Source organism: Hyla sarda, chromosome 2, assembly GCF_029499605.1.
Source record: "Hyla sarda isolate aHylSar1 chromosome 2, aHylSar1.hap1, whole genome shotgun sequence".
NCBI classification, from domain to species: domain Eukaryota; kingdom Metazoa; phylum Chordata; class Amphibia; order Anura; family Hylidae; genus Hyla; species Hyla sarda.
Genome location: NC_079190.1, coordinates 61,731,350 through 61,745,460, shown reverse-complemented (window position 1 = coordinate 61,745,460; position 14,111 = coordinate 61,731,350). Strand labels below are relative to the sequence as shown.

Sequence of the window (14,111 nt, the reverse complement as noted above, 5' to 3'; positions counted from 1 at the left end):
TTTTTTCCTCCTCTCTTTCTAAGAGCTATAACTCATTTCGCCATCCACAGACCCACGAGGCTTGTTTTTGCATGTCCAATTGTACTTTGTAATGACATCACTTGATTTTACTCTAAAATGTATGACGCAACCAAAAAAATATATAATTTGTGAGGGAAATTGAAAAGAAAAATGCAATTTTGCTACTTTTGTGGGGGGGGTTTGTTTATTTTGAGTGCACTTTATGGTAAAAATGATATGCTGTGGGTCAATATGATTAAAATGATACCCATGCTTTTCTATTATTGTACTGTTTTTAAAAAAAAGTCAAGCATTTTTTATTTTTTTTATTCTGACCCCTATAACTATTTTTGATTTTTCCTATACGAAGCTGTATGAGGGCTAATTTTTTGTGCCATGATCTGTAGTGTTCATCAGTACCACTTTTGCACATAAAAGACTTTTTGATCACTTTTATATTCAATTTATTCTGGGTTGTGATGTGGACATTGGCATTATTTTACATTTACGCTGTTCCCGTATCAGATCATAAACATTATATTTTAATAGTTCGGATATTTTCATGTGCAGTAATACCAAAAATGCTGTTTTTTTTATTTTTTTTTTTTGTTTAAAAAAAATGGAAAAAGGGAAATATTTAAATGTTTATTAGCATTTAGTATATATGTGTGTTTAAAAAAACTTTTTTTTACTAGTTTACTTTCACTTTTTTAGGTCCTCTATAGGGAACTTTTACATGCAATCTTCAGATTGCTTACACTGAGCAATGCTTCGCTGTTGTATAGCATTACTCAGTGATATTGGTGATCTGCTAGTAGAGCCTGACTCAGCAGATTAGAGCCGGAACCACATGGAGCAGGTGAGAGGACTTCGGACAGGTGAGCAAACTGACTGGACCTCTGTATACATGTTGCGGGGTAGCCAATCGGGTTAGGGGGACAGTGATTGCAGCGCTTAAGTGTCATGATTACGGCACTTAAGGGGTTAATGAAGGAGAACCGCAAGAACGCTGTTCTTTCATTGACAGTAAGTGTGTGGCTGCTGACAGCTCCTGCTCGCTTGATAGTTGGTCTGCTGCTCAGGATGTAAGTGCACTTCCTGGTGCAATACGTAGGCCAGTTGCCCATAGCAACTGATCAGATCGCTTTATTTTTTTAAAAGGCCTCTGGAAAATGCAAAAAGCGATCTGATTGGTTGCTATGAGCAACTGCTCCACTTTTCCTCTCCATAGGTCTTTATATATCTCCCCCAATGTTCTTAAGGGGTTATCATTCTGATACTACACTGTAACAAAAACCTCCTTATGTCCCTATCATCATGATAACACACTGTAAAAAAAAACTCCTCATGTAATCTCCTTACTACTAGGGTGACACACTGTAACAAACCTCCTCCTCATGTAATCTCCTTACTACTGGGGTGACACGCTGTAACAAACCTCCTCCTCATGTAATCACCTTACTACTGGGGTGACACACTGTAACAAACCTCCTCCATATGAAATCTCCTTACTACTGGGGTGACACACTGTAACAAACCTCCTCCTCATGTAATCTCCTTACTACTGGGGTGACACACTGTAACAAACCTCCTCCTCATATAATCACCTTACTACTGGGGTGACACACTGTAACAAACCTCCTCCTCATGAAATCTCCTTACTACTGGGGTGACACACTGTAACAAACCTCCTCCTCATGAAATCTCCTTACTACTGGGGTGACACACTGTAACAAACCTCCTCCATATGAAATCTCCTTACTACTGGGGTGACACACTGTAACAAACCTCCTCCTCATGTAATCTCCTTACTACTGGGGTGACACACTGTAACAAACCTCCTCCTCATGTAATCACCTTACTACTGGGGTGACACACTGTAACAAACCTCCTCCTCATGAAATCTCCTTACTACTGGGGTGACACACTGTAACAAACCTCCTCCTCATGAAATCTCCTTACTACTGGGGTGACACACTGTAACAAACCTCCTCCTCATGTAATCTCCTTACAACTGGGGTGACACACTGTAACAAACCATCTCCTCCTCATGTAATCTCCTTACAACTGGGGTGACACACTGTAACAAACCCCCTCCTTATGTAATCTCATTACTACTGGGGTGATACACTGTAATAAACCTCCTCCTCATGAAATCTCCTTACTACTGGGGTGACACACTGTAACAAACCTCCTCCTCATGTAATCTCCTTACAACTGGGGTGACACACAGTAACAAACCATCTCCTCCTCATGTAATCTCCTAACAACTGGGGTGGCACACTGTAACAAACCCCCTCCTCATGTAATCTCATTACTACTGGGGTGACACACTGTAACAAACCTCCTCATGTAATCTCCTTACTACTGGGGTGACACACTGTAACAAACCCCCTCCTCATGTAATCTCTTTACTACTGGGTGACACACTGTAACAAACCTCCTCCGCATTTAATCTTCTTACTACTTGGGTGACACACTACAACAAACCTCCTCCTCATGTAATCACCTTACTACTGGGGTGACACACTGTAAAAAACCTCCTCCTCATGTAATCTCCTCACTACTGGGGTGACACACTGTAAAAAAAAAACTCCTCATGTAATCTCCTTACTACTGGGGTGACACACTGTAACAAACCCCCTCCTCATGTAATCTCTTTACTACTGGGTGACACACTGTAACAAACCTTCTCCTTATGAAATGTCCTCACTACTGGTGGGGACACAGTGTAACAAACCTCCTCATGTAATCTCCTTACTTCTGGGGTGACACAGTGTAACAAACCCCCTCCTCATGTAATCTCCTTACAACTGGGGTGACACACTGTAACAAACCTCCTCCTCATGTAATCTCCTTACAACTGGGGTGACACACTGTAACAAACCATCTCCTCATGTAATCTCCTTACTACTGGGGTGACACGCTGTAACAAACCCCCTCCTCGTGTAATCTCATTACTACTGGGGTGACACACTGTAACAAACCTCCTCCTCCTCATGTAATCTCTTTAATACTGGGGTGACACACTGTAACAAACCTTCTCCTTATGGAATGTCCTTACTACTGGGGTGACACACTGTAACAAACCTCCTAATGTAATCTCCTTACTACTGGGGTGACACACTGTAACAAACCTGCTCATGTAATTACCTTACTACTGGGGTGACACACTGTAACAAACCTCCTCCTAGTCCTCATGTAATCTCCTTGCTTCTGGGGTGACACACTGTAACAAACCTCCTCCTCATGTAATCTCCTTACTACTGGAGTGACACACTGTAACAAACCCCCTCCTCATGTAATCTCATTACTACTGGAGAGACACACTGTAACAAACCCCATCCTCATGTAATCTCCTTACTACTGGGGTGACACACTGTAACAAACCTCCTCCTCATGTAATCTCCTTACTACTGGGGTGACACACTGTAAAAAAAAAAAAACTCCTCATGTAATCTCCTTACTACTGGGGTGACACACTGTAACAAACCCCCTCCTCATGTAATCTCATTACTACTGGGGTGACACACTGTAACAAACCCCCTCCTCATGTTCTCTCCTTACTACTGGGGTGACACACTGCAACAAACCTCCTTCTCATGTAATCTCCTTACTACTGGGGTGACACACTGTAACAAACCTTCTTATGGAATTTGCTTACTACTGGGGTGACACACTGTAACAAACCTCCTCATGTAGCTCAGCACTGCCTCATCCACAGCATCACACAGGTCCTTCAGCCACGATCTCTTCTCCTCCACAGCTAAGCTCCGCCCCCAACATGTGATGGTGACATCATCACAGGTCCTACATCTCTTGCATCTGACCATGGGGTGAGATGGAGGGATGGTAAGAACAGAGGTTGGTCCTGCAGGTCTAATGTAACAGGGACGGCGTTCCTCCTCTTGAAAAAGCAAAAGAACATCGTTCCTGCAGGACTCGAGCCCTGGTTTCGGGGCTCCAGAACCAATTATGTTGAGTACATATCTGTATGGAAAACTGGTAATTGGTTCCGTGACGACCATTGTATGGTGAATGTTTAACAAACCAGTGTGCCTCCAGCTGTTGCATAACTACAACTCCCAACATGCCTGTACAGCCATTGAATGTCTGAACATACTGGGAGTTGTAGTTTTGCAACTGCTGGAGGCACACTGGTTGGGAAACATTGATGTATATGTTTTGTGTATGGTAGAGTTGGATTTTACTTTATCCAGGCGACTCTTAGTCCCGGGAGAGGAGGACGGAACTCGTATAAGTCGCTGCCATGTCCGTGCTGGGTGTCCCGGGCTGTGTGCGCAGAAGGGGTCGCTCCTGATTCCCCCCCCCCCCCTTTCATTCCAGACCACTGAGTGCACTGGCTGAGCTCCGCCCACTCTCCGCTCCTGTCTTCCTCACACATGTCTTGGCTGCCACTGTTTACACATGGAGAGATGAGCTGTCCCAGAAGCTCATCATCTCCTCCACACAATACATGAGTGCCTGTGGTGCAGCAGTGCCGGTGCCCCGTCCTCACCTGGTGCTGGCTGCTGACATAGGCCGGACTCCCTCTCAGCACAGTGATGTGTAGTGTGAGTAGCAGTGAGGAGCTCGGCTGCCAGCCCTGTTGCCTTGCTGAGTCTTGTGGTGCTTACACCAAACAGAATTATACTGACTTGTGAGATGGAAGATCAATTCCTGGTAGCTAGGATCCTTTCAAGGTACTGAAGACTTGTCCGCTGAGGCATTAATTTCCTCCCTGCGAGTAATCCTTGCAGGATGACCAGTTGAGAGATTAGATTTGAAGTAGGCCTCTCCTCAGAGCACACGACACACAGCACACCTGAGCTAGCTGTTGCTTAGGAGCCTTGTTGGAACTAGACTGACCAATGTCTAGCGACTCTTCTCCTGAACCTCACTATTAGGGGAGACTTTTGGGGTTCTCATTGGCAGGCAGGGTCACAGGGGGTTAACTGCAGGGTCTAATGGGTAGCACCCTTAAAGGTACAGCAACATGCAAAATATATATACTGTACATAACAATAATTGAATTCATTTAAGAAAATATATTATCTGACAATATAGTACACATATCATTAGTTCAACTGTACAACTCTAGTGGGCCCAACACCTTGTGCTTCCAAGCTGCCCGAGACAGTCCAAAGCCACAGGACATCTACCGGTGCTGGGACACCGCAGAAGGACCGTAGAATAAAATGTATATACTTTATTTAATAGATAAACAATCCAAGACCTAAAAATCAAAGGGCATAGACAGAAAAAGTGTGGGCTTGGGAGGGAGGAAAAAAGGGTGTTCAAAGGCATAAACCAGTACAAAATGCCTACATGCATATACAACAGTAAAAAAGTATAAATACTTTTTTATACTATAGCATGGAGAATAGCAAGTACACTGTGATATACAGAATAGCCAAAAAGCCTGCATGCACGCAGAGTGTCAACCAGTTTTCTAAAATCCCCCCTACTCTAGTAACTCACCATTCCTCCGACACTTTTTACCGCACAGGCTTTGTGGTTGATTGTGGTTGATGTGTCACGCACCAGGTGACCTGCCGTACAGGCTGGAAATGATTACACCATGTGCATAGTATACACAAAGAAAGAAGATAGACCGCTCACCCAGTAATCCCATATTTGGGATTTGGGGTTTTCTTTTTCCCGGATCCGGTCCAGATTTTGTTTCCGTCTGTGACATCACCAATGGGTGGTCAAGAATATTAGTATATATGTATGTTCTTATGTGTCACAAGTTACTCTTTGACTAAGCGCGAAAGCGTGAAACGCGTCAGACTTCATGTATTGTAGCCAATAAACTCAATAAATATATAACCGTTTTTATACTGCATCCTGGTGCTGGACATATTTTCTACATGTCCATAGTATACCTCTACAGAGAATTGTAACGTTTGCTGGCGTTCATTGGTCCGGACTGGCTGCAAGGTAATTAACTAATTATACTAGCTAACACAAGCTAGAGGGCACTGCTATGGAGAAAGACCAATTATGTCAGCATGTACTGTGGAGGCTATCGATCTGTCACTGTAACAACGCGGAGTCCTGATGCCTGTGGGTCCGGAGGTGCTGGGAACCAAGAAACCCGAAGTCACTCAATAGCATACATAGAAAGACAAAACGGTACCCGCACTCACCGCAAGGAAACAGCAGACTGACTTCTATGGCATCTCGGACAGATCAGACTTCAGGCTGACAGCAGGGCGCTCAGAGTGGAGATGACTGCCGGCAAAGTTTTGCGCAGATCATGCTTCTTCCGGCCTCTTGCGCGAAACTTTGCCGGGAGTCACCTCCACTCTGAGCGCCCTGCTGTCAGCCTGAAGTCTGATCTGTCCGAGATGCCATAGAAGTCTGTCTGCTGTTTCCTTGCGGTGAGTGCGGGTACCTTTTTGTCTTTCTATGTATGCTAATTAATTATGTTGTTTAATTGAATATGTGTATATATAGACACTTGGAAACTCTAGACTCCTCAGGTTTCGTGTATTGTGTATTTAATAAAGTATTGTATTTTTCATTTTTTTGGTGTGCGCCATTTTGCAGTATTTTTAATTTTTGTTCTTTTTTGAATTGTGAAACTTTTTTAAACACTAGAACAGCACCTATTTGTTATTTATTTGGTTGAGCCCCCCAAATTTTTGTAGTTTAAAAAACAGCTCAAGTCTTTTCTGCTCGGTGTCTCACTTTTCTTTAGTCTGCTGCCTTTTGCTAGGGAAACTTTGTCTCTAGTAAGGCTAGGTTCAGACTACGGAATCTCCGGGCAGAAAATTTCCGCCCGGAGATTCTGAGTGCGGCCAGCGCTGACTGAATCAGTCGTCTTCTAGGACCGTGTGGACACTGCAGTCTCCAATAGACTGCAATGTGTTCCGCGCGGATTTCCGCCTGAAGAAAGAGCAACGCGGTTCTTCAGGTGGAAATTTCCAAGCGGATTTTCCGTTCACAAATTCCGAAGTGTGAATTTGTGAACGGAAACCCATTCACTATACAGTACATTTTAGCAAGCGGAATTTCCGCCTGCAATTTCAAAGCAGAATTGCAGGCGGAAATTCCGTAGTCTGAACCTAGCCTAACAGGTAGATCAGTAAGTGAGAACAGGAAGTGAGGATATCGACAGCACAACCAGGTCACCAGAAATGCGTAAAGGCCGGGACTTACTTGTACACTTAATATGGACACAGAAATGCACATAGATTTCTGGATTTCCCATAGGAACCGATCACAGCTTAGCTTTCATATCTTAACAAGCACTAGGAAAATAAAACATGAGCTCTGATCGGCTTCTATGGCAAAACCAGACAGATTTTGTCCACAGACAGGTTGATAAATCTGGGGCAGTGTTTTGTGAGAATCATAGCATCTGAAATATTTAGAGAGACCTGAATAAACTATTACACATCACCAGAGGCGTACCTAGCGCCCCTTGTGCCCCTGGTGAGATGCTATATCGGTGCCCCCAACCCTGCCCCCAGCCTAGCCTTGACCCTGCCCCCTGCCCCGCCCCCTGCCAACTCCCCCCCCCCCCCCCCCGAAAAAATTTAAAAATAGCCCCTCCCCCAATAAAATATAAATGGCCCCTTTTTCCCATGTTATCACAAAAAGGATAAAAAAATATATATAATTAATAAACATAAGTGGTATTGACACGTGTGCCAATGTCCAAACTATCAAAATATAATGTTAATGATCCTGTACGTAATGTTTGCCTCATGTTCCTGCTGAGGATGGTACTGGTGAACCGAAACATGTAGAGGGGGGCAATCTTTGGTTTTTAAAGTTGTTGACACTGAACTATAAGATCACATTGAGTACTGCAGACTCAATTGTTAGAAACATTATATGGATATGGTCATGATCCTGATCAATAATACAAAATATAAATAAGCAGAGTGTACAGCAAGCATTTTTAAACACAATTTTTTGTTGGTCACCAAATATTTTAATCTATATATATATAAAACTCAACATGTGTGTGTGTGTATGTATGTATGTATGTATGTGTGTATGTGTGTATGTTCCACAAAAACTTTCAAACGTCTAAAGATATTAACATGAAACTTGGCACACATGTTACTTATATGTCAACAACAAACATAGGCTAGGTGATTTAACCCTTACTCACCCCCATTTGCCAGGGGCGGGGCTTATGTTTAAAGTCCCATGCAAGTCAATGGGAAATTATGTTACCGTATAACTTCCAAACGGCTGGAGATATTTTGATAATACTTTGTCACATGTTACTTATATGTCCACTTAAAATATAGGATAGTTAATTTAACCCTTAACTACCCCCATTTGTGAGGGTCGGGGTTTTTGTTTAAAGTCCCATGCAAATCAATGGGAAATGTATGTTCCCATATAATTTCCGTACGGCTGGAGATATTTCAATACCTGGTACACATATTACGGGTCGGAATAGGAGGTCAAGATAGGAGGACGGAATAGGAGGACGGTATAGGAGGTACGGGTCGGGATATGAGGACGGGATGGGAGGATGGGAAAGGAGGACGGGATAGGAGGACGGGATAGGAGGTACGGGTCGGGATATGAGGACGGGATGGGAGGATGGGAAAGGAGGATGGGATAGGAGGTCGAGATAGGAGGTCAAGAAAGGAGGACGGGATAGGAGGTCGGGATAGTAGCTCGAGATTGGAGGACAGGATAGGAGGTGGGGATAGGAGGACTGGATAGGAGGACGAGATAGGAGGACGGGATAGGAGGACGGGATAGGAGATCGGGATAGGAGGTCGGGATAGGAGGACGGGATAGGAGGATGGTATAGGAGGTCGAGACAGGAGGTCGGGATGTGGGGTTGGGATATGACAACAATATATGAGGACGGGATATGAAGTCAAAAGCTTTCTCCTTTGTTTATTTTCCTCCCCAACAAGGATTAGGAAGGAAAACCGGGCAATACCGAGTACTCAGCTAGTATTAATAAATAAAAGTCAAGTTTTATAGGGTAGGTTTAAGAAGGGGATTTAGTACCCCGGGCCATCATGCCCTGGGTTTTTGTATATTATTATTTTCTACTTTTCACACTTGCAGCAGCCCGATCTTCTCTCTTCACAGGTTCTGCAGATGGAGGCCCGGTCCGCGCTCATCAGCAGTGCGCAGGAACCAGGACTCCTCCTCACTTACTGACGCAGAGGGAGTCACCAGCAGACGCCACATGTAAGTGGAGTGACATCAGCGTGGCTTCTCTGCGCCTAGGACACACAACACTCACAAGACACTGGGACAGCTGCAGCAGAAATCAATCAGCAGTAGTTATGGGCCATAACTGCTGCTGATCGCTGCCACGACTGATCCTGATCCCGCTGCTGCCACCTGTATCTGCAAACTGCAGCTGCATGTTTAGTCGGTAGCGGCGTGGCCTGGTCAGTTTGGCGGCCTGCGCTCCCCCAGGTCATGCGCCCCGGCGGGGCCAGGTTCACCAAATGGTAGGTACGCCACTGCACATTACCGTTCTTCATTCCTATCTCTAAAATTATATTTTTGCTTTTTACAAGGTCAAACTGATTTGCTTCCATAGTAGATTCCACTGTTGCCACTAGATGTCACTGTTGCATTCATTTTATCAGCAATGTTTACACTTTCAATCTATTCCCCATGCAATGATCAAGGATGCAGTATGTAGGCAGAACTGACAGTGATCAAGACATAGGGCATGCCATAGATTCTGCATCTTAGGTAGATTTCACATGGTCGTATTTGACTCAGTATTTCACATCAGTATTTGTAAGGCTAGAAATATGCGGTGTCCAGCTCCGGCGAAACTGGGCGAAAATTGTCACAACTGATGCCAGAAGTGCATCAGTTGGCATCAGTTATGCATCATCTGGCGTCCATTGTTTGTGATCGCCGGACTGGGGAACGCAGAAAGTTGCGTTACCCTGTCTGTGCATTGTTTGCGGTCAGTGGCATTTTCTGCAATTTTCAGCATATGTTTTTTTTCTCGCACTTCTCTCTATAGGCTTAGGTGTAGAACTTTAAAAATTTCTGAAGAAATACTGAATAAAAACAGTAACCACAAAAATGGCCCTGATTTACTAACATGATCCCGACTCCTTTTTATGGGGTTATGTGACATAATTTGTGGTGCACGTCCTCTGCGACACGAAGCCGACCGGAGGCTGCGGTTCACTCCGATCGGCTCATAGACATGCATTAAATACGGTTCCCGAATACGGCTGAGTGCGGGCGCTGCGATTAAGCCCTGCCCACCCTCCTCCCAGCCGTATACGGGAACCATAGTTAACAAAACGTGGTGTGAACCCAGCCTTAGAGTGAGGTGAGAAGAATGTCTGGTCTCCTCTCTTTCTATGAACTAGGCCTAACCAGGACTACTTGAAGTTAAACTGGGGGCTCCAGATCCTTATGTATCTTATCTAAGGGAATACAGGAGGAGTCTAACAATTTAAGAGACTTCAATGAGAAGTATATGACCTGAAAGGGCTTCAGACCAGCCCTATAGACATTTTAGCTGCTATGTCACACATTATTATAAGACCTACATCCCTAAGTGGATTTTGTAACTTCATTATCATGTCTACATTCATGCTACATGTATACTCACTGGGAGCCACCTAGAAAACCTTACATCTTTGAAAACTAGTACCTACACTTCATGTTAGAAAAGAGAATAGACTGCCTAAAAATCCCATACTCATTCTGCTACACTTTGCCAATAGTATATCTTCTCATTTCAGCTATTTAACTATTATATAATCTTAAAGGGGTATTCCAGGAATTTTTTTATTTGACTGTGTTACAGGGGCTGTAAAATTAGTGTAGTTCATAATATAGCGTCTGCACCTGTTTGCGACGGTGGTCTTGCAATTCTGTGATTTTTGCCTCCAATATTTATTTTTAACAGCATACAAAATTACTCACGTCTCCCAGGTATTCCCAGCTTGCAGTGTGGCCGAGACATGACATCACTAGTCGGGTGATCAGAGGGAGCCTGTTGTGCTTCAATGGGTGAAGCCACTGCTGAGTGGGAGAGAGATAATTCTGCAACTAATTGTATTTTTGCAACAGCTGCAGGCACCCTGGTGGGAAAATACTGGTCTTTTGAATGGGTGATGTGTGGGAGGAAGAAATGTGACCTCACACTTACAAACAAGGAACTATAGGAGTTGTAGTTTGAGAGAATGAACTCCAACAGAAAATACAAAGTTCACAAAAAGCTAGCCTAAGCGTTATGGTAATCTCACAACACACTTATTTAGCTGCAAGACAATTGCAGATCCTTCCTACGCATGTCTATTACTGTCTGGCAGGTGCGCACTAAAATCACTTTATGGTGGATAATCCCTTAAAGAAACTGTACCTGCAGTAGTTGTGAAATGCTCCAGTAAAGCATTTGTATGTTTTTACAAACTTCTGTGGTTGACTTACTGCACTTCCAACATCGATGACACCCTATTTTCCAGGTCCTAGACATACTATGCATTAGGTGTGCATGGTGGAAAGACTAACAGCATCAGTGCACCCCCCCCCCCTCCCCTTGTCATTGTGTCAATTTTGAGGCGCGTGGGATGACCAGTGGAACCACTCCTGCCAATGTAACATCTGAATAAGGGACTCTATCCTTGCATAGCTACCTACTGGATCCTTGGTCACCAACATCAGTGCACCACCCCAGAGAGGCCAAACATGTAACAAAAGCCCAAAAGTTGTTTTTCCTTTATACATGTTTGGAGAGGACAACATTTTACTACGCAGATACAGCACACCACACTGTTCCCTCTATGCTGCCCTACATACACGTAATGCTCTATGTCACAAAGTGCTGTGTATGTCTCTGTATAGGATGGCTGTTTACATACATTCTATAGAGTTGTGCAGAGTTGCATGTATGTTCCATTGCCGCTCCATACTACTCCACCTGAATGTTGAAGAATAAGAAATGGGTGATCCTCATTCTATAGATAGATGTTGGGCCCAGCTCTCAACCACCCAACATATCATTTGTTTATCACCTGTCTAGTGGGAGTTGATAAAGGGTGTATGTGGGAATACCCTTTTACCTGTTACTAATACAGTTGCAGTGAAAATGATTCAACCCTCCTTGAAAACAATGTTTAATTGCTTAAGTTACAAACGTTTCCCGATGCGAGTTTGAATGGGAGTGAGCTCCCCGCGGCACATTTTTAGCAGTCAAATTTCCGCTGTGAAAAATCTCCAAAAGAACCCATGGACAGAAGTGGATCCAGCTGGAAGGGGGAGGTATAACATCTTCCTTGATTTTTTTCCCTTCTATTTGGATCCATTTCTTCCTTTGGCACATTTTCTGCTACAGAAAGTCTGCAGCATATCTGCAACATGTGCTCCTATCCTAAGAGGACAAACCCCATAGAAGATCACCTTTTTTGCAGTTTTTGACGGTCATCTCAAAGAGATTTTAATGTATTACATAGAAAACAGACTCATCATTTTGTGAACTAATAGAACCAGACCTGACATTTAGTAGCTATAATATCTTTTGTATGTTTTTCCACATTTGCCTTCGACCTTTCTTTCTCTCAGAGGTTAAAAATTAAGAATTCTAGGAAGACGTGCTTTTACCTGCAGGTTGGAGCCTGTCAGTGTCAATCTATGAATGCTGTCATTCTTTAATATGACAAATACTCTGCATATTTTCCCTGGATGAGCTCATCGACATTACATGTTGAAATAGTATAACGCTCAAATTCTGGTTACTACGCCTGAAGTTACTAAAGTATAGCCCTTAAAGTATATTATAAATTATTAACTTGCATTATATACAAATAAGTCATTATATGGCATCCATACATGCCTATGAGCGCATACTTTACTGCTTCCTTTTTTTTTTTTTTTTATTAATATGAAAATTGCTAAAAGATGAATTACTTCTCAGGAAGCATACTTCCATTATATGAAATAATATGTAGGCACCATATGGTACAACATGAAGTGCCTATGATGTGTAGCATGTGTGGGGCTGTACTCTTCTGGAACACAATATGCAAAACCTTTCTTCTGCATATAGATGTCTGGTTTGATAGTGATCGAGATAATAGCATTTAAAAGTATCACTGTATGTATAAAGCAACCTGTGTATAGTGGACATGGCTACTTCTTCAGCATCAGTTAAAGGAGTTCTGCAGCCAGAATTAACTTATCCCCTAGTAGCTGATAGCTGCACCTCCCCCCCCCCCCCATCTCCTGAACGGGACCCGTCCCACTCAGTCAGGAGCGCATGTTGTCTACCTCTAGACGGCACACGCTGTATTTAGTCAGGAGCATGTGCCATCTAGAGGTTTAACTGCTGGGCCCCCCCACGATCAGCTACTTATTCCCTATCCTGTGGAGAGGGGATAAGTTCATTCTGGCTGCAGTACCCCTTTTAAGTACTTAGGGAGCTGGTGCTGGTAAATTTAGCTGTTTAGTTAGCTTTTAGTACAGGAATACTAGGTGTAGGTGTGTGTTATATGCCATGAGTAATATAGTCCATTGTGTTCATACACTGCTCAAAAAAATAAAGGAAACACTAAGATAACACATCCTACATCTGAATGAATGAACTAATAGTATGAAATACTTTCATCTTTACATAGTTAAATGTGCTGACAACAAAATCACACAACAATTATTAATGGAGATCAAATTTATCAACCCCTGGAGGTCTGGATATGGAGTCACACTCAAAATCAAAGTGGAAAGTCACACTACAGGCTGATCCAATATTGATGTAATGTCCTTAAAACAAGTCAAAATGAGGCTCAGTAGTGTGTGTGGCCTCCACGTGCCCGTATGACCTCCCTACAACACCTGGGCATGCTCCTGATGAGGTGGCGGATGGTCTCCTGAGGGATGTCCTCCCAGACCTGGACTAAAGCATCCGCCAACTCCTGGACAGTCTGTTGGTGGATGGAGCGAGACATGATGTCCCAGATGTGCTCAACCAGATTCAGGTCTAAGGACCAGGTGGGCCAGTCCATAGCATCAATGCCTTCCTCTTGCAGGAACTGCTGACACAATCCAGCCACATGAGGTATAGCAATGTCTTGCATTAGGAGGAACCCAGGGCCAACCGCACCAGCATATGGTCTCACAAGGGGTCTGAGGATCTC

The 14,111-nt window shown here is 43.6% G+C and overlaps 2 protein-coding genes across 5 annotated transcripts in view; one reads left to right on the top strand and one right to left on the bottom strand.

Moving 5' to 3' along the window:
* RFC3 (replication factor C subunit 3) overlaps positions 1 to 3,819 on the bottom strand; it is a 37,855-nt gene extending 34,036 nt beyond the window's left edge. Inside the window, exon 1 of the mRNA XM_056561910.1 lies at positions 3,691 to 3,819. The gene's annotated coding sequence lies outside the window, so the exon portion shown is untranslated. The remainder of the gene's footprint in view (positions 1 to 3,690) is intronic.
* STARD13 (StAR related lipid transfer domain containing 13) overlaps positions 1 to 14,111 on the top strand; it is a 508,748-nt gene that overhangs the window by 37,021 nt on the left and 457,616 nt on the right. The window contains exon 1 of one of the 4 annotated variants that reach the window (XM_056561899.1): positions 789 to 878. The exons of 2 other annotated variants lie outside the window; for them this stretch is intronic. The gene's annotated coding sequence lies outside the window, so the exon portion shown is untranslated. Of the gene's footprint in view, positions 1 to 788; positions 879 to 9,077; positions 9,184 to 14,111 lie in introns of those variants that run through there. One more of the 4 variants, XM_056561900.1, reaches the window with a different exon arrangement.